This window comes from Rutidosis leptorrhynchoides, chromosome 8, assembly GCF_046630445.1.
Source record: "Rutidosis leptorrhynchoides isolate AG116_Rl617_1_P2 chromosome 8, CSIRO_AGI_Rlap_v1, whole genome shotgun sequence".
NCBI classification, from domain to species: Eukaryota; Viridiplantae; Streptophyta; class Magnoliopsida; order Asterales; family Asteraceae; genus Rutidosis; species Rutidosis leptorrhynchoides.
The window spans coordinates 96,291,535-96,310,903 of NC_092340.1; the positions used below are offsets into that span (position 1 = coordinate 96,291,535).

Sequence of the window (19,369 nt, forward strand, 5' to 3'; positions counted from 1 at the left end):
GCATGTTAGAAGCTCTTTCTAACTCACGAAATCCTTTGTTGGGATATGTGGAGTAAAAATAGGTTCTTAACCCGTAGCGTAAAATTGCATTTGGGTTCCCCGCATTTAACGCTTTAAAGAAAACACGGCGTAACTTACGGTCTCCCAAATGTGATATACCCCACCTATCAAAGGAAAGCCTTTTATAAACTAAGGCATTTCTAGAAAGTCTTTCAAATGTTTGACAAGTTAATTTCGTCATAACTAAATGTGCTAATGAATTCTGACCGACTCTAGACAAGATTTCCTCAATCATATCCTCTGGTAGGTCTTCTAAAATATTCGGTTGTCTATCCTTAATGTCGATTTTGTTTTTATACTATAAAATAGACAAGGATTAGATTCGTAAAAGATAATTAACAAACAATACAAGCAACTTTTACATAGAACATAAAAGTACAAGCACACTACAATACATATAATACACAACATGATTACAACTCTCTAATCTGAATCATTGGTTTCTTCTTCTTCGAACTTGGTTCGTTTTCCTAATTTTCTAGGGATATATGGTGTTCCTCTAATACGAGCAGTCATTTTCCACAATGGTTTAGAAAAACCTGGTGGTTTAGACGTTCCCGGGTTATTGTTACATTTTAGAAAATACAGATATTGCCGATACATATAAAGTTCATCGGGGTTGAAATCAGGTTTCTCTATTTTTATACCTTTTCCCTTATTATTTTCTTTTGCTTTATTAAATTGGGTCGAGGTAATTTCTATAACATCATTGGAATCCTCATCGGGATCTGATTCATTGGAAAATTGGTAATCTTCTCAATATTTTGTTTCCTCGGCGGAAACACCATTAACCATTATTGACTTTGGTCCGTTGGTTGAGGATTTTCTTTTATTTAACCGATTTACGGTAGGTATCAATATTTCTTCCTCCGGAACCTCTTCTTCTTCCGATTCTTCCTCTTCCGGTTCCTCCTCTTCCGGTTCCTCTTCTTCCGGTTCCTCCTCTTCCGGTTCCTCCTCTTCCGGTTCCTCCTCTTCGGGAATTTGTGAATCTTCCCAAAATATATTCGACTCTTCATTATTATTAGGTGAGTCGATGGGATTTGTACTAGTGGTAGACATCTATCACACAATATCAAACACAATAAGAGGTTAATATATCACATAATATTTACATGTTAATAATATATAGTTTCCAACAAAAGTGTTAAGCAATCGTTTTTAAAGAAAACACGGTCGAAGTTCAGACTCACTAATGTATCCTAATAAACTCGATAAGACACACTAATGCAAATTTCTGGTTCTCTAAGACCAACGCTCGGATACCAACTGAAATGTCCCGTTCATATTGATTATAAACTTTCCATATTAATGGATTTCGTTGCGAGGTTTTGACCTCTATATGCGACGTTTTTCAAAGACTGCATTCGTTTTTAAAACAAACCACAACCTTTATTTTATCAACAAGGTTAAAAGGACACCACCTAGATTATCCAAAAATGATAATCTAAAAATACCACACTTACACACTACCAATACATATTGGTTTACAATATTAATATGTTACAACAAAGTAAATCTCGAATGCGGTTTTAAACAAGGTTGCAAAAGACGCGAGACGGGGTCGAGACGGTCGGGTCCTAAAAGGGTCGAGACGGTCGAGACGGGGTCAAGACGGGGTCGAGACGGAGGTCTAGACGGATGTTGACTAACGTTGACTTTTAAATAAAAATGTTATATATTATATATATATATTGTACATTACATTATTCCAAACATAAGCATTTCACACATGTTTAAATATTTCAATATTTCAAACACAAAAAAAAGAAACCCTAAGTAATAGCATAGCGTTTAATTTAAAAAAAAAAAAAAAACTTGAAAAAATCAGAAAAACCCGATTTTTCCCGTCTCGGACCGTGTTTGACCGTCTTTTGACCGTTTTTTGGCCGATTTCCGTTTTTTCAAATGTTTTATGTATAAACGGGACGGGACACTCCAAAATCCATCTACACCCCCGTCTACACCCCCGTTTTTTCCATTTTTTACAACACTGGTTTTAAACAATATTATACAAGCATGCTGACACCAAATCTTGTCCATATTTTAGCATGCAACAGCGGAAGATCTTAATAATCACCTGAGAATAAACATGCTTTAAACGTCAATAAAAAAATGTTGGTGAGTTATAGGTTTAACCTATATATTGATCAAATCGTAATAATAGATCATAAGATTTCATATTTCAATATACATCCCATACATAGAGATAAAAATCATTCATATGGTGAACACCTGGTAACCGACCATAATAAGATGCATATAGAATATCCCCTATCATTCCGGGACTCCCTTCGGACATGATAAATTCGAAGTACTAAAGCATCCGGTACTTTGGATGGGGTTTGTTGAGCCCAATTGATTTATCTTTAGGATTCGCGTCAATTAAGGTGTCTGTTCCCTAATTCTTAGATTACCAGACTAAAAAGGGGCATATTCGGTTTAATAATTCAACCATAGTATGTAGTTTTACGTAGTTGTGTCTATTTTGTAAAACATTTATAAAACTGCATGTATTCTCATCCCAAAAATGTTAGATTTAAAAAGTGGGACTATAACTCACTTTCACAGATTTTTACTTCGTCGGGAAGTAAGACTTGGCCACTAGTCAATTCACGAACCTATAACAAATATGTACATATATATCAAAGTATGTTCAAAATATATTTACAACATTTTTAATACGTTTTACTGTTTTAAGTTTATTAAGTTAGCTGTCCTCGTTAGTAACCTACAACTAGTTGTCCACAGTTAGATGTACAGAAATAAATTGATATATATTATCTTGAATCAATCCATGACCCAGTGTATACACGTCTCAGGCTAGATCTCAACTCAAAGTATATATATTTTTGGAATCAACCTCAACCCTGTATAGCTAACTCAAACATTACTGCATATAGAGTGTCTATGGTTGTTCCAAATAATATATATACATGGGTCGATATGATATGTCAAAACATTTGCATACGTGTCTATGGTATCCCAAGATTACATAATATATTAGAATATATGTATTATACAATATAAGTTAGCTAGGATATGATTAATATAGATTTGTTACCAATTTTCACGTACCTAAAACAAGCAAACTTATCCAATCTTGTTTTACCCATAACTTCTTCGTTTTAAATCCGTTTTGAGTGATTCAAGTTGCTATTACTTCATATTGAACTTAAGTTTATGAATCTAAATAGAAAAAGTATAAGTTTATAGTCGGAAAATACAGGTTACAAGTCAGTTTTGTAAAGGTAGTCATTTCAGTCGAAAGAACGACGTCTAGATGACCATTTTAGAAAACATACTTCCACTTTGAGTTTAACCATGATTTTTGGATATAGTTTCATGTTCATAAGAAAAATCATTTTCTCAGAAGAACAATTTTTAAATCAAAGTTTATCATAGTTTTTAATTAACTAACCCAAAACAGCCCGCGGTGTTACTACGACGGCGTATATCCGGTTTTACGGTGTTTTTCGTGTTTTCAGGTTTTAAATCATTAAGTTAGCATATCATATAGATATAGAACATGTATCTAGTTGATTTTAAAAGTCAAGTTAGAAGAATTAACTTTTGTTTGCGAACAAGTTTAGAATTAACTAAACTATGTTCTAGTGATTACAAGTTTAAACCTTCGAATAAGGTAGTTTTATATATATGAATTGAATGAGGTTATGAACATCATTACTACCTCAGGTTTTGTGGATAAACCAACAGGAAATGAGAAAAACAGATGTAGCTTCAAAGGATCCTTGGATGGCTTGAAATTTCTTGAAGCAAAATCATGACATGAAAACAAGCTCAAGTAAGATTTCCACTCGAAATAAGATTGTTATAGTTATAGAAATTGAATCAAAGTTTGAATATAAGTACTACATTTATTAGAGAGATATCTTACTATAAATAAGAAAGTTTTCTTGAGGTTGGATGATCACTTGAAATAGATTTGCAAGATTGAAAGCAAGCTAGCAAACTTGAAAGTGTTGTTGGTGTGTTCTTGAGTAGTTGTTTTGTATCTTGGTTTATGTATGGATTTATGAACTAGATTTTATTGAAGATGATGAAGAACACTTAGAAAAAAGGAAGAACACTTGAGAGAGAGTAGTTTGATGCATGTAAGTTGCAAAATGAAAGTGTTTGTGTACACTAAGATTCACGTGAATATGGATCCATCATATAGGCTCCATTAGTTTGTTATTTTGTGAGATATTTCATGCTAGATGTTAAATGATGGTTCCCACATGATTAGATGACTCACATGGGCTGCTAAGAGCTAATCATTGGAGTGTATATACCAATAGTAAATACATTTAGAAGCTGTGTATAGTACGAGTACAAATAAGAGTGCATACGAGTAGAATTGTTGATGAAAATGAATGAGGATGTAATTGTAAGCATTTTTGTTAAGTAGAAGTACTTTGATAAGTGTCTTGAAGTCTTTCAAAAGTGTATGAATACATATTAAAACACTACATGTATATACATTTTAACTGAGTCGTTAAGTCATCGTTAGTCGTTACATGTAAGTGTTGTTTTGAAACCTTTATGTTAACGATTTTGTTAAATGTTGTTAACCCATTGTTTATTATATCTAAAGAGATGTTAAATTATTACATTATCATGATATTATGATATATTAATATATCTTAGTATGATATATATATACAGTTAAATGATAATCGTTACATATATGTCTCGTTTTGAAATCCTTAAGTTAGTAGTCTTGTTTTTACATATGTAGTTCATTGTTAATACACTTAATGATATATTTACTTATCATTTATCATGTTTAATAAAGTGTATCAATATCTTAATATTATTCATATGTACTTAGTAAGACGTTGTTATAACGATAATCGTTATATATATCGTTTACGAGTTTCTTAATTCAATAGTCTCATTTTTATGTATATAACTCATTGTTAAAATACCTAATGAGATACTTACTTATCATATTATCATATTAACTATATATATATATATATATATATATATATATATATATATATATATATATATATATATATATCCATATATATGTCATCATATAGTTTTTACAAGTTTTAACGTTCGTGAATCACCGGTCAACTTGGGTGGTCAATTGTCTATATGAAACCTATTTCAATTAATCAAGTTTGATTGCTTAATATGTTGGAAACACTTAATCATGTAAATAACAATTTCATTTAATATAAATAAACATGGAAAAGTTCGGGTCACTACACCATTTCAAGTGTCCACTTGCTTTTTCAACCAATTAAAATGAGTTATTCTGGAGAGAGAAGATTTCTTATTGGTGGAGAATGGAGTTAGTGAGATTTTCTAAAACTGTGTGCAAAAAGTAAGTGGACACTTATAGTGGGACGGAGGGAGTAGTTTTTAACAATACATCCATTGACAGTGCAGTCAAAATAAGATACATAGTGATGATTTTGTGAATGCAACGTTTTCTCGAATAAAGCATGTATGACTCCATGCACATAGCTTGTATAACATATAAGCAAACAGCGGAAGACTTTTAGGAACCTAAGAATAAACATGCTTAAAAGCGTCAACACAATGGTTGGTGAGTTCATAGTTTTAATATTGCGCATAATCTGTATATAAAGGTAGATCACAAGATTTCAGTTGTTTCATCCAAAACGTTTATCAAAATATTCTACGAAATTGAGCACCCTGGTAACTAAACTTAACGTATGTATAACAAGTACCCATGTTTTAACATGCATGTAACCAACATGTACAATACACGCAAACCAACGTGTACTAAACTCAAATAGCATACGTCTGTTTTATAGTTCAGGCTAGGGTTTCTATACCTAGAACAGACGGGGATGTCAAGCCCTATGGATCCATATATAACTACTCGCGCCCACCATTTCTTATAACCGGCAGTTACTAGTTACCAAAGTTAAGGGATTTTCGGTTCAAACTCAGTGTAGAATTTAGTATGTACTTGTGTCCATTGCGTTTAAAATAAAGTGCATGTATTCTCAGCCCAAAAATATAGATTGCAAAAGTAATTAAAAAGGGAGCAAATGAAACTCACCTTAGCAGCACATAAGGTCATTCACCGAAATGTGACCGAAACTCGGAATGCAAAATAACCGTAGATCTCAACCTAGAGAACATATGTTGGTCAATACATGTCTAACAAGCTAGGTCAGGTCATAGTGTATCACAATCCTAATGCTCGAGACCGACATGCAAAAGTTAACAAAAGTCATCTCAAAAGTCAACCTGACCCAATATGATCTTTAAATCTATACATGTTTATTATATTAACATAGTATAAGTCTTGATAATTGAACGAATTTATAGTTTATCAAACTTAAAATATTATTTATTCCAGGAGCTATATTATATTTGAATTATCATGGCAATCGAAAATATTTTATTATTTCACATAGTTTTTCAATACTTGTAAAATCATATTGTAGTGTTTATAAAGCTTTAAAACATGATAAGACATTCAACTTTGACAATTGTTCAACAAAACGAGACGTGCCTTATATAGAAATTCATTTACTCGATTAGTAATATCTAAAAATCCAATTTATCTATCTCATAGACAAGTTGTTTAAATATTAATTTACAGTTTCAAACACAATTTCAATTAACGTCAAACATAATTCAGTTGACCATATATTTTAATCTGTTTATCGAAATCACGCGATTTCTAAATGAAAAGTTATTAATTTTTCTATAGCTTTCCAACGACATGCATATCATATACTTTATATCAGTAGCATATGTATCAAATTCGTGATTCATCATAAACTATCTAAAGACAAAATTAAAGCATACAAGCATGCATAAACATATATACTCGAGCATTAGACATGGATACACTATTAATATATAAAAGATAAGATATGAATGCCCACGTATCAATATTGTGATTCAATATTGCAAGAAAGTACGTAGATGTAAAGATAGTGGTTGGTCTTTGGATTCACGAACAATACCCCGAATAATACCCAATATTTCCTTAGTTTAAAACGGTTTGAAACTCGAACTAAAAACACCCTCGTATATACTTTATTATTATTAAACTTAAATTAAAATTATAATTATAATTATAAATATAAATATATCAATATTGATCAGAGAAAGAAATGAAAAAGAGGTACGTTTCATCGACTGAATTCGTTGGTTTTTATAGGCATTTGTGAGACAGACGGATCCGCTATCGCGAAGCGTTTATGCCTTACAGCTCTGTGATCGCGAAGGTGCGCATTTCCAGCTCAGAGATTTTTGTTCACTAGCTTGTCGACATAATTAATTATTATATATATATATATATATATATATATATATATATATATATATATATATATATAATTTATATAATTATATATATTATATTATATTCTTGTGCATAGTTGACTTGTAATTTTAGCTCCGTTGTCTCGTACATTTACACCCGGTTTATGTCTCGGTTCCGATTTCTCGAACGTTACTTCGTACGCTTAAATATTTCGTACTTTACATTTTGTGACTAGTACTTGTGTCAATATCTAGACTTAATTCATTGATAAACTATATTACTCATAGTGTAACTTGTACGTTCGAGTGTTTTGGTCATTTGCTTCTTTAAATTACCTTCTCGTTATTTATTAAAATATATTTAATAATATATTAAGTCTTTATAACAAATCGTTTTAAATTTAAGTTTATATTATATTTTATCACGTTATAAAACATATCTATTATCATTCAAGAATGTATAATCTGTATGTTTGAACGTGTTGGTTATTTATGTCTTCAAATCTTCGTATTTAACTTTGTCTAATCATAATCAAATGTCAACCGAATGTGTTCTCGTTGTTTACTAAATAAAATTGAAATCTCATATATATCCTTATATTAAAAGTTAATAATATTTTTACTAATCTTTAAGTTTTAAAACACGTTTTTACATAACACATTTTATTACTTAGATATTTATCTGAAACAAATAAGTATAACGTTATACTTTTAACATTTCATTAATGTTTATAAATCATAATGTATTTCATTATTTTCATATCAATCAAATCGTTTAATGTTTTATTAACATTTCTTAATTTATTATAAACACACACACACACACACACACATATATATATATATATATATATATATATATATATATATATATATATATATATATATATATATATATATATATATATATTTACAGTTAATTTTCGTAAATCGTAGAGTAGTCGAAAGGTAATTGATTACATGAATATAGTTCCAAAAGTTTTGAGACTCAACATTACAGACGTTGATTATCGTGTCGAAATCATATAAAGATTAAGTTTAAATTTGGTCAAAAATTTCCGGGTAGTCACACTGGGCGAGTGTGTTCCACCATGTCAGAGCGCCATCCGACAGTGTGCAGGATGCGAACTTAGTCTTGTTCGCATCAAAGCAGTTACTCGCACGGAATACCGATTCCAACTTCTCAAACCATCTTGTTAACCCAACTGGCCCTTCCGTTCCACTGAAATTTTGTGGCTTGCAACTCTGAAATTCCTTGTAAGTGCACCAATTTTGAATGTTCTAGTTAGCCGGTGGAGCTTGTGGGTGGGCATTCGCCATAACTGCGGCTACTCGAGCAGTCACCATTTCCTTGATTTGTGCTGCGGTGGGCATTTCTCTTGGACCTCTTCTGTTTGTCATCGATCTTCCAAATAAAAATTTCGACTTAAGTCAAACTCCATAAATCAATAATCGATAACATCATAGCATATGGTAATTAAAAGCAGATAGTAGCATGCGTTAGCGAGAATAAGCAATAGCATACAACAAGTTCATATAGCAGTAAAAGTAAGCAGTAGCATGCAGCAGTTCCGCAGAAACAAGTAAACGAAAAAGTTGTAGATTAGTCCTATTAGTGAATCCTACTCGACTTGGTCAAGACACACTAATGGAACCTAATTCCCTACAACCAAGGCTCTGATACCAAATGTGACACCCCGTATAAAATCAATGTGTACGGATCATCAACAACATGATCATTACACGGTTACAACACTATATGCTATTTAAAAACAAGTTTTGCATTCATGAAAATATAACGTCTTTACCAACGTCAAATATTTTACAAAAGATAACATGCTTCTACGAATAGAAAGCATTAACATAAGTACTTGCACAAAGGTCATTAGAAATCCATTGTTCAAATGTAACATAAGTTGTGAATGCAAAGTAAAAGTTCCATGATTGAGATATCTCTAAACAATGCAGCGGAAGTCTAACACAGCGAGTCTATAACAGCAAGTCTAACAGCGGAAGCAACAACGTCTAAGCTCCTGAGAAATATAATGCTTTAAAATGTCAACACGAATGTTGGTGAGCTATAGTTTTCGTAAACAACGATATAATGTAGACCACGAGATTTCGTATTCAAAACAGTATGAAAAGTATATGCTTGTCCGTGGGCACCCGGTAACTAACTTAACAAAGTAATATAAATATCACCCCCTAAAAGCACACTTGGCGAGTGCGTAAGTTTACGAAGTATTAAACACCCGTTAAATGCTAGCGCAACTAGCCCGAGTGAGGATGTCAAACTCTATGGATCCATATCTAAGATTCGCATTCACCGGTTCAAAAACCAATGACTAAACGTTACTGTGCTAAGGGGAATCTTTGTGTTGTATATCACCCACACATATATAAAGTTTAAGTACTCGTGTCTAGTATGTAAAACATAAAAAGGTGCATGTATTCTCAGTCCCAAAAATAGTAAAGTAGAAAGGGAGCTATAACTCACAGTGAATGTACGGTAAAAGTCGATATGAAAAGTATGCAAGTAGTAAGTCGGTCCGAAAGGTCCTCAACCTAATCAAAGTTTACTAAGTCAGTAAATTGTCCCCAAAGGTTTAAAAGTATGTAAGTAAAGTCCTAAGCATCATCATCGTCATCATCATTCGTAAAAGGTAAAGTAAGTTTTCAACAAGAATAGAGATCGAAACAAAAGGCTAACTTCGGACAGCTGCTACGACCTCTATACAAACTGAAAAGACACGCGGACAGTGTCCAAGGCTCTGTATGTGAGTCCCCTTACTGCTATCAAATTTTTAGATCCTAACTCGATGTCGTTTGAGCGTGGCGACGGTTCAAGCACGAGTAGGTCAGAAATTTCAGCACGTCGTTACAAAGGCTTAGTGATTTTCGGAAGGCTATAAATCCTAAACCGTATATCGGATTTAGGCGAGTCTTAAACGAAAAGTCATCTACTTGAACCGAAATATCTGGAAATTAACTTTTCAGAAGCCCCAAGAGTCTGATCAGAACCTCAAAACAGAAAACAAATGCTCCAGTGGGTTTCTTGGTGCTTGATGCTTATCACGGTTTTCATCCTTGTTGCGTATAAGCCTCAAGTGTACAACTCTTTGAAGTTTTAGCATCACTTTGACCAAGTTTCAACCATAAACACACCATGTCAAGACTAAGGAGAAATACAACTCACTTAAGAGTTTTAGATGGATGATGAACCAAGGTTACATCATGTTCTTAGTCTCAAAACAAATACAAGTTCTAAAATTTAAAGCTACAAACTTTGATTCAATCAAACAAGCAAGACCTTAAGTTACATAAATTTGATCAAACAAAGTAATGAAACCTTAAGCTAGAAAGCTTGGATCCCTTAACAATAATTATGAGATTTCAAAGCTAGAAAGCTTGAATCTTTTATGTCCTTGAAGATCTCTAAAGCAAAAAGCTAGATCTTCAAGTTTCATGAAGATCATAAACATAAGTTTTGATCTTTTAACAAAAATAAAGTGATCTTAAGCTACAAAACTTATATCCAACAAAGTAATGAAGATCCAAAGCTAGAAAGCTTGAATCTTTTATGTTCTTGAAGATCCTTAAAGCAAAAAAGCTAGATCTTCAAGTTTCATGAAGATCATAAACACAAGTTTTGATTTTTTAACAAAAACAAAGTGATCTTAAGCTATAAAGCTTAGATCCATCAAAGTAATGAAGTTTCAAAGCTAAAAAGCTTAAATCTTTCATGTTCTTGAAGATTTTAAATCAAAGTTTGAGTCTACAAGATGTAACAAGATCAAAAGGCTAAAAAGCTTGATCTTATGATGATGATGATGATGATGATGATGATGATGATGATGATGATGATGATGATGATGATGATGATGATGATGTCGTGATTAAGAAGAGAAGAAGAAGAAGAAGAAGAAAATTTTAAGAACTTACAATTTTAGTGTGAGAAAGACTAGAGAGAAAATTAGAGAGCAAGTGTGTGTAAAATGAGAATGAGATCAAGTGTGAAATGAAAGAATAAGGCTTGTATTTATAGTGGTGGTGGTGGTTTGGCCGACGGTCTAGGGAGGACAAGGGGGTGACAAACTTTGCTTTTTTGCATGGTGGTGGTCTAAAGGTGGTGCTTGTTGTTGGGATCCCATGCAACATGTGTAGTAATGGTTAACAAAAATGCTAGTATGTTGGCTCATCTTAATGGGTTTTTGTCCTACATATTAATGGATCATAAATCCATTAAAGTTGGGCTAATTTAATGGTCCATTAACTAGAGTAGTGTGGGTCTAAGTCCAATAAGGTAGAAAGTCCATTAAGACTAACTAGTGTGCATTAGTAAATTACTAAGCGTAATTAAGTAACCAATAAGCCAAGTAATTGTCATTAGAAAATAATAATTAGTTTTAAGTAGTCATAATATTTCAATTACGATAAAAGTTAAACGTGTGCCAAGTACATAGCTCGTTCCAAACGTCAAGTGACACTAAAGGTCATAAAAGCATTCGAGGATCAAGTTAAGTGATTAAACACTTAATGACACGTTGTAAGGTAATAACGAAAGTAATTATCATAAATAAAGATCCCAGAATATAATATAGCACAGTACGCACAAAAATGCAGTTTCGGAAAAGTAATAAGCACAAATATAAGTCGAAAAAGGTCGGGTCATTACAGTCTGATTCCCTTCTATCAAGCACAATAACCGAGAGGTCTTCCTATAAACTTAAGAATTTATCAGAAACGATAAATCTATCTATTTTACTGAATTTTGTTCCATCATCACTGATTCGAGTAAACCTCCTTCCGCTTATCTGGATCTCAAACAATTTATTCCTCGTAATGAATTCGTTGAACCGAGTGGCCCGATTTTGATGGAACACACAGTTTAGCCTGTCAGATTGTTCCCTTACTTCGTTAAAATCTTTGCATAACAACCATGGATAGTCTCAGTTTCCCAACAGACAATCAAGTGAATCCCATAATAATATTTTTCCCGCATCGTCATGAGGGCCATAGATATTAACAATGGTCGAATCATGACCCGTACCTTTCCAAGTACCCTGGATCGCCAAGAAAAAAATCATTACTACATGCACCTGAAGCAGTGAACGAGTCTGTATCCATTGCCAATAACAAGCCACCCGAACTACCCACAGCTTCCCTTTGAACAAAATCAACATTACTACTACCCCACAATGCAAAAACATAACGATCATCTAAATGAGAACTATTAGTTTCCGGTAATGCAATGAAATTTGGTTTCTCACTAAAACACATATTTTTGATCCAATCGAATTTACCATCCACACCTAAACCACGAACATTTACCGAAACAATCTTCATAATTAAATAGAAGGAAACGAATAAAAGGGGAATACACTTACTGGGGGGTGAGGTTTGTCCACCTCAGCCCAATTTGTTCTCCAAAGTCTTTAATTTCAACACTATTGATAGAATCAGACTGATGAACACTAACCTTCTCTGATGGAATTTTTGAATTAGAAGGTTTAACTTTAGGTTTCCCTTTCTTACCACACGATTTGCAATTGCGACTCCCATCGATCCCTAAATTAATTCCATTACGTGCCATGTGCTTCATATGCATTATTCTAGACGAAGCCCTGTAATCTTTGATTGATTTCCACCCGAACTACCCACAGCTTCCCTTTGAACAAAACCAACATTACTACTACCCCACAATGCAAAAACATAACGATCATCTAAACGAGAACTTTTAGTTTCCTGTAATGCAATGAAATTTGGTTTCTCACTAAAACACATATTTTTGATCCAATCGAATTTACCATCCACACCTAAACCACGAACATTTACCGAAACAATCTTTATAATTAAATAGAAGGAAATGAATAAAAGGGGAATACACTTACTGGGGGGTGAGGTTTGTCCACCTCAGCCCAATTTGTTCTCCAAAGTCTTTGATTTCAACACTATTGATAGAATCAGACTGATGAACACTAACCTTCTCTGATGGAATTTTCGAATTAGAAGGTTTAACTTTAGGTTTCCCTTTCTTACCACACGATTTGCAATTGCGACTCCCATCGATCCCTAAATTAATTCCATTACGTGCCATGTGCTTCATATGCATTATTCTAGACGAAGCCCTGTAATCTTTGATTGATTTCCAGTAGCAGTCATTACAAAAGGAGACTTGAGAAGATTTGGAATTGCGTCTGGAACTAGTAACAGAATTGGCACCATCAGAACTCTTCTGGCTTCTAAAGCATTTAAGATGAATTGGGTGTTGGGCTCCCTTTTGTTGAGAAGAGTCCACACCTTCATTAGGAACGCCAGGCCCATTACTATTTTGGGGCATCATAGGCCCAAGGTCTCGGACATCTGAATTATATAGATGGGCATCTTCCACCAAATGGGCTCTCAGATCATCAGGCTCAACAAACACATGATGTTCAACCAATTGGGCCTCCAGTTTAATTGGGTCCATGTTGCTGCTAGCCTCACCTCGATTGTCTGCACATGAGTCATCATTGCTAGCCGAAACATTTTTTGGGTAGTCAGACACCACTTTTTTGGAACTCGAATTAGGGTTTTGGGAGTCGACAGTTTCTGCCACGAACTCTTCGTTATTCTCAACCTTCTCCCCAATACCATCGCAATCCGACTGTAAGTCTTTCACCGGTGAACAATTGAATTCCGGGCAACCATTCGTCGGAAAATTAGCGTCAGACTTCAATTCTGAAAGTAATTCGTCATCTGAATTAACATCAAAATCCGAAAGCCCTCGAGACTCATCATCATCTGAGGATTTAGGTGGATCCAGCAAGCTTGAAACATCATCTGAATCTATGAAATCTGAGCTAATGTCAGTAGTATCTGAATACAACTCCTCATCTGATTCACCTGTTGTAAAGTCAGGAAAACGCTTCACTTCTTCTTTTATGTTGATGAAATACGTACTGGACCTGTGAATGAGCTTTAAAGCATCGTTTACAACCTCAGGATTGGATAACCTAACAAGAGCCCGCCCAAAAGTGAGTTTTTGATTTCCGATTAGTGAACAATTGTCTAACTCATACACAACCCCCCACCACTCCGCGATTGATCTAAAAGTATTCTCAGTCCAACAGTGAACGGGGACGCCAGTTATTTTCAACCAGACCATACACCCTTCCGGCCAACTATTAGCATCCCATATTTGTGCCTTATGTACCCATTTCCTAAGAGGATGAGTTTCTCGATTAATCACCTGAATTGCAGCATCTACACAATTGAAGATGAGCATAACCCCTAAACCACCAAGTAGCTTAATCTGAGTGTCGCCAAAGCCTTCTTCCAAGCAAATAGTATGAAGATTCTTAGCAATATTAATACTTTTAGCATCACAGACAACAACTCTCTTAAGGATATCAAGGTTGAGATCTTTGTCTTCAACTACAACTGTTCTATCGAGTATGCCTCTATCCACCTTGTTCTTAACACCATCACTGTCATTCCTACCTTTGTTTAACATATCCCTAAGATCTTCTTCATTCCTTTTCTTATTAAGTCTATCCCTTAAATCTACTTTCTTCCAAACCACATCACAATATCTTCTACCATCTTGGAAACTGTTCCCAGCCGGAGCATACTTTTGTTGATTCATTGTCGAAGAAGCTTCTCTGAACCTGGTACCATTGGCCGCACCTTTACGATTTCTGCTAGTAGCCTTGAAGATTTTGATGAGTCTTCCATTAGCCTTGATAGTTTCAAGAGATTTTAGGAGTTGTGTTTGATCATTAACATTGCCGAATCTGACGAAAGCATAACGATGTCTGTTACAAAGCCTTTTGCTAACCATGAAGACATCCCTAACTGACCCATATGGCTTGAATAATCTCCATAAATCCACCACACCCCAATCCTCAGGGAAGTTGAAAAACATGTAAGATGTAAGATGATTACCGTTTGAACGCTTGTGTTGGAATCGACAGTCACCGTTGTATTCACTCCCAATTCTCGCCGCGCCTGCCCTAGCAAACTCTCCCTTACTGCTCTCTCTCTCTCTCTACTCTCTCTCCCCCATAGTATTAGTTAAACTAGTTGACTCTCTCTACTCTCTCTGCTCTCTCTCTCTCTACTCTCTCACCCCCATAGTATTAGTTAAACTAGTTGACTCTCTCTACTCTCTCTCCCCCACGTATTATATATTTATATTTATTATGTTTAGTTATTTTTGTTATTTATTAATATTTATATTTATTTTACAAAATTAGAATATCTAATTCTTACAACAATTTCAATTCCTTCAATCGTCACCATCAAGGTATTAATTAGTAATTAATTATTATTTTATTTATCCCTTACGTTCTTTAACTTTATTTAGCTGTTTTATAAATAAAATAAAAGACGAATTGAAAATAAAAAAAAGATAAATAAAAGTTCACGTATATGATAACTAGTTACAAAACTTTTATGTCTAATTAAGGTCCTATTTATTTGATCCGCACAGGGCCCCGAAAATCAACCAGACACCCTGATTCAAGTCTTATTTGAGACAATGTATTTATATACGATGTGTGATTGTGGTGGGATAGGTTGTAAGTTTACCTCCTTTATCTGAAGCCCTTTTTCGATACTGTGTTGCATTGGATTGTTGATAGTTGATACAGTACAGTGAGAAGTATTGGTATGTCACATCTCAATGAGAAGGTAAAGAAATATAATATCCGATGTACCATAAGTAACTAATACCAACTCTTATGATTATTATTATATTATATTATTAATATTAATTAAAATGTTAATATATCTTTTTGTTTTTTTTTTTTTTATCAAAAAGCACATTTGTGGTCAACTGCTTGCTATCAGCTATACATGTTATTGCTCTCGATGGGTTGGTTTCCTGTAAAGAAATATGAGTATAGTATTGCTTTACAAAAAAAAAAAAAAAAAAAAAAAAAAAAAAAAAAAAAAAGGTATAAGGTACCCTTATGTGGAATGATGTTGTCGGTTCTGATAGTTCATGCCCAAATGGACACCTAGCACTGCTATGATTAAAACACCACCTGCCATTAGGAAAAAAAAAAAAAAAAAACCATCAAGTTGATCTAGGTTGTCCTATATTTCATGACACATTACGATTAAACTAAATTACTCAACCTAAACATGACATAGTTTCATGTTCATCCATTTCAATCCCCATAACTCTGCAACTCTAAATCACAGGAAATGATCTTTTGACTTTTAAAGTCAACAATTTAAGTCTGATTAAATCAATCACATAACTCTGCAACTCTAACAATTCCTCAACTGATCTGTTCTTTGTATCGAACAGTCACAAATCCTTTTCATGCCATATGAAATACACCATTGCAGCATGGCAAAAGAACATTATATTATCAGCAAAACAAATGAGACAACGTTAACTTCTTACAGTCATAATGATACTTGAATCCACTGTTATCCTTAATGAAATTAGCCATTATCAGAGTTAACCTTGTCTAAGCCCTCTACCTCCTTTAAAGTACCCATGAATTGTTAGAAACTTATTGAAGGGATTTTTTTGCTCTTTCGTTTACTGCCATTTGCCGTATATAGGATTGTTATTGCTTGAGATAGACATTGTTACTTCTGCATTTATGAACTAAAAATGTTAAATTTACATAAAAAGATTATGTAAAGGTTACTTTACTTTGGCCTTCGGTTGGTACAATTATACTTACTATAAAATCATGGTTATTGAAGTAATGTTCCTCCTCATACCAAAATACCTTGGATCCATGAATTGCATTGAGTGTGATCAAAAAAGGCATAACATGTTTATTCATCTTTACTTGGCCTTAAAGAGGTTTTGTAATGGGTTTTTGGTTGATTCATTTTGTTATATATTTCATTCGTTCCAATCTTCCTATTCAATTTGAACCGTTTACATTGTAAAAAGCCTCCAACGTGATTAGGACTTCGGATAGTTCATACATACCATACCATTTAGAAACCGTTTCAGGTAAAAACAATTGTATACTCATTTGTGGTATTAAAGATCTTTCATGTTTGACATTCTAAGATGGGGATGTAGCTCAAATGGTAGAGCGCTCGCTTTGCATGCGAGAGGCACGGGGTTCGATCCCCCGCAGGCAGCATCTCCATTCTTTTTAATTTCAGATATCACCTATATAATGGTTGATCCTTGAACAGTCACAACTGACAAGGTATTCTAGAGACTGTTTTTACTCTTGATAAATAAATGTATGTAACCTTAAAACATAATTAAGTTAATCATACCATATAGCAATCTTTATTTTTAGTCTTAATCTTAACTATATATAATTCAACCTCTAAAAACGATATATATATATATATATATATATATATATATATATATATATATATATATATATATATATATATATATATATATATATATATATATAACTTATTCCTTACACTTTTTATGTATAGTGAATATTCGGTATGATTACACTGTATTTTTAAGGATGATATCATACTTATTTAATATTCGATGTAGGTTTATAATATACATATAATAAAGTACGATTAATATAGAAATTATATTGTTTGCCCGATTTGTAGTATAGGAGGTGACTCCCGAAATCATATCTTTCTTCATTGTAATTCGGTGTTGGCCCTTTTGAAGGCGCATTTGTAACACCGAATTATCAAGTCATGTACCAAGTAATATTCTTTTATTTCTTTTTTGCTCTAGCGTCTTCCTAGTCCCTCTTTTATAATTATATCTTTTCTTCTTTTTGCTAACAAAATCATTTGCCGTTCAAAACAAAAAAAAAAAAAAAAAAAAAAAAAAACTATGATTACATGTTTCTGAAATTAAAAAATTAATCTACAGATTCATGTCAAAAAAGTGAATTATAATTATAGGTGACAGGGACAAGGGTAGTCAATACAATGGTAAAATTTTTATATTAATAGAATTTTCTAAGGAACCTCTCATAAAGCGTTTATTTTCTAGGCAAAAGTTGGATTATATTAATTTCTTTCACAAATAGTGAAAATTCAAGTACAAGAAAGGGTTGACTAAAATAAAGCCAACACCCCAAACTAACACATTACAGTAGACTTATAAGAGCCAAAATAAAGAAAGTATCATTACAGACACTACATAAACTTTTAATCATATTCTTGTAACAGCAGCATACGAAGGAACAATCAAATGAGGACCCAAGGCTGCGATTTCCAATCAAATGAGGAACCTCTCATAAATGTTAACGTAACGTCGATCTAAATTTAACATTCCCTCATTCTTTAATTTATTATTCAGTATTCCATTTTACGATGTCTCTAATTAATTCTTCACTTCCATAAAATAAAAAGATTAAATTCTATTATGTGTTTTAGGATATTTCCTTAAACTATATGTTTTTTGTCCGGAGGCAATATATTGGGACGAAGAGAGTACATAAATGTCATATACAATAAGTGTATGCATGTTAGCTATATCCGTTAGTGGTATTGTGAGATAAATCTTTTATTCAAAAAATTTTATTCGTGGACAGGTATACGGGTCCCGATGGGTAAAAAAAACTTGACAGGCGGGTAATGAGTATAAGAAATTTGTGCCCGTTACCTAGGGTTGTGCATGGTTCAGAACCGAACCGGACCGGACCAGACAATAACCGGACCGGACCGAAACCCGAATTATTATGAAAATAGGAACTGAGGACCGGACCATTAATATATGGTTCGGTTCAGTCCGGTTCTAACTTTAGTCCTATTGGTTCGGGTAATAATCCGGACCATACATATACTTTTGAAAAAATAATACATATATTATTTCATTCCAATATTTACAACGAACTTCATATAATTATCAGTATATGACACACATAAATGAATAATTTTCATCATATAAATAAAATTAATTCAAGTTCAAAATTAAAGTAGTAAACAAAACTTCAAATAGTACCCAATTCATAAAAAAAAAAAATTCAAAACTAATAATTCATTGAAAAGTCTTCTAGTCTTCCAAAGTTCCACAATTGTTTTCTTTAACACTCTCCAAAATACCTGCAAAATAAAAAAGAATAATTGCCTAATATAT

The 19,369-nt window shown here is 33.2% G+C and overlaps 1 non-coding gene across 1 annotated transcript; it reads left to right on the plus strand.

Moving 5' to 3' along the window:
• The first annotated feature begins 17,358 nt into the window (after positions 1 to 17,358).
• TRNAA-UGC (transfer RNA alanine (anticodon UGC)) lies at positions 17,359 to 17,438 on the plus strand. Its single transcript has one exon. It is a non-coding gene; the product is annotated as a tRNA-Ala (tRNA).
• Positions 17,439 to 19,369: the final 1,931 nt, after the last annotated feature.